Source organism: Apodemus sylvaticus, chromosome 5 (genome assembly GCF_947179515.1).
Source record: "Apodemus sylvaticus chromosome 5, mApoSyl1.1, whole genome shotgun sequence".
Lineage (NCBI taxonomy): Eukaryota > Metazoa > Chordata > Mammalia > Rodentia > Muridae > Apodemus > Apodemus sylvaticus.
Window position 1 is genome coordinate 93769121 of NC_067476.1, and position 3173 is coordinate 93772293.

The 3173-nt window shown below is 33.8% G+C and overlaps 1 pseudogene; it reads left to right on the forward strand.

Annotated features, from left to right (window-relative positions):
• The first annotated feature begins 1291 nt into the window (after positions 1 to 1291).
• On the forward strand, positions 1292 to 2573 carry LOC127684882 (olfactory receptor 4F4-like; annotated as a pseudogene).
• The last annotated feature ends 600 nt before the right edge of the window (positions 2574 to 3173 follow it).

Below are 3173 nucleotides of genomic sequence, written 5' to 3' on the forward strand. Positions count from 1 at the left end.
ATTCCCATCCCAATGGATAAAAAGCTGTTTTGTTGAAAACAAATTAAGGTAAAAGATGGTTAGGAAAAGCACAACATTTGAAGGATTGAATTCAAAGTTAGTGTGATTAAAGTATTTTCTCCATAGTCATGCTTGGCCCTTAGTTAGAATCATATACACAGTTTGATGTGAAAGAGAACTCTTTCAATAAATGTAAATTCAAAATAAAATCTGTACATTTTTCAAAAACATCTTGAGTCTTTATAACATTCCCCAATGAAGCCCGAGGATATGTTCTACTGGTAGACTGGCACTCGATGGGGATTGCAGTTTGTCATTCTTCTCTTAATAACAAAACTCTGAAGATGTGGCTCATAATGAACTACAAGATTTCTCTTTTTTTCTGAAATATTACATTCTTAAATTCTTATTTTCTACTGTGGTAGATATTGATTTTCTTCAGATAAGAACCCTTGAGCTAGCCGGGTGTGGTGGCACATGGCTGTAATCCCAGCACTTGGGAGGCAGAGGTAGGCAGATTTCTGAGTTCGAGGCCAGCCTGGTCTACAGAGTTCCAGGACAGCCAAGACTACACAGAGAAACCATGTCTCAGGAAAAAAAAAAAGAACCCTTGAGCCATCTTCATTCTAGGCATATTTCTCAGGAACATATGTCCTGGAAATTTACTTCTCAAATTATTTCAATGTTTTAAAATAAATTAAAACTCAAAACAACTTTTTTGCATAGTATGCATTTTCTAAAGAAATGCTTTCATGACTAACCACACCAAAATATATCTCCTATCCTTAAGTGTTATCCTTGTTCAATGATAATATTTTTGCTGAATTAAAGAGACACAAACTTAAAGAGTTTAATGAATTATTTTATGATTAGATCTTCTCCAAAAAATAGAATCACTAGTTCTTCATAGGACTTTTTATACAGTTTTTTGATACTTAACTGGAAAGGGCTAAAGAAAAACATCTGGAATAATGGAGACATAGAAATAGTTTGTAAGTAAAATAGGTTATGAGTAAATACATTTATAAACACATAATAACAATTCTACAAGGACATTTCTTTATATCCTCTTATTTCTCATAAGATATTACTCATCATATCTACCTCTTCCTTTTATGTTATATATGTGTTCTGTATCATGTAATATTTTTAATTCTATATTTTTACTTAGATTTGCCATTTATATTTTGTAAATTTTATTTCATTTGGTAAAATTCTTTTTCTCCTAAGCACTTAAACATTTGAAATGTAAGGACTGTTCTGTACATCTTAGGGTTCTTAACATTCAGAGATGAATGAAGTAAGTCTAGTAAGGGAGTACAGAGCAAGCAGCACAACCTGTAACATTGCCTTAGGATCAAGTCCAAACCCATGGAGAAGTTGCAAGTCTTGGCTAACTGAAGAACAAGACAGGCAAGGAAGAAATGAGATTTAAATTATTAGTGTTCATTTTTAGCTTGGGAGTTTTATTCAATAGATCATAGCAAGACCTTAATGAGTGAACAGAGGCTAAATTTGCATATAACTACTCTGACATAGATTTTATTGTCTTCTCCAAGGCAAGTGCAGAAACATTCATCTGGAATGAATCAACAAGGGAAGCAAATAACTCTGTGGTGAAAGAATTTATTTTTGTTGGACTCTCCGACTCTCGAGAACTTCAGATCTTTCTGTTTGTGTTCTTTTTTGTTTTCTATGTAGGCATTGTGTTTGGAAACCTTCTTATTGTTATGACTGTGACCTATGATTCCCACCTCCATTCTCCTATGTACTTTCTGTTGGCCAACCTCTCATTCATCGATCTGTGTCTGTCTTCTGTCACAGCACCGAAGATGATTACTGATTTTTTCAGCAAACACAAAGTCATCTCAGTCCATGGCTGTTTTGCACAGATATTTCTCCTTCACTTCTTTGGGGGAACTGAGCTGGTGACTCTCATAGCCATGGCATTTGACAGATATATAGCAATTTGTAAACCCTTTCATTACACTATAATTATGCGTGGTAATGTATGTGTTGGTATTGTGGCTACTGCATGGGGAATTGGCTTCCTACACTCAGTGAGCCAATTGGCCTTTGCAGTGAACTTGCCCTTTTGTGGTCCCAATAAGGTTGACAGTTTTTATTGTGACCTTCCAAGAGTACTCAAACTTGCCTGTGCAGACACATATAAGTTAGACATCATGGTCATTGCAAACAGCGGTGTGCTTACTGTGTGTTCTTTTGTTTTGTTAATCATCTCCTATGGTATCATTCTAATAACAATCCAGCGCCGCCCCTCTGATAGGTCATCTAAGGCTCTGTCTACACTGACTGCTCATATCACAGTAGTTCTTCTGTTTTTTGGACCTTGCATCTTCATTTATGCCTGGCCCTTTCCCATCAAGTCATTAGATAAATTCCTTGCTGTGTTTTATTCTGTGGTTACTCCTCTCTTGAATCCCATTATATACACACTGAGGAACACAGAGATGAAAACTGCCATGAGACGCCTGAGGCAATGGATGAAGTCCTAGATCTCCTGTAGCATTGAGATTGAGAAAATGAGCAAAGGAATCTATTACATTATTTAACAGTCTTTATGTGAAGAATAAAATTCCATTTTACCTCAGTTAGTAATTGTTTAAGAGTGTTCTAATATTGCCTCAATTTTTTCTATATAATCATAGCTTTTATTTTTATAATGATTTAAAATTAATAGCATTAATTCAAAATAGCTTTTCACTAATTTTTAGCATAATTAAGGGTATTGTTATGATATTCTTTGTGCATAACTGAGACTCCTGGATACTTTTTTGTTTGAGATGATAAAAGATACAAGTTAAACTATTTTATATTAAAGAAAAATTTACTTTGCTCATTCTCTATAAAAACATAATAAAATAATTACTAACCACCTAACTAAAAATGTCCTCAATGATAAGATTTTGTATGCCTGATACTAAGATTCATGAGTGATATTTCTTCCTGGTAACCATATAATTTTTCTACTACTACTATAACAAACCATAATCTATTATTGTCTCATCAGATATGGCATCAATCCTGAACTATCCGGTATTATTTTTCTTCAACACATTTAAAAACTTGTGGTACTACAATTGGTTTTAGAACAGAATTGAAAGTTTTTCAGCCTTTGACCATCTTAACAGAAATTATAAAGCTTATATACA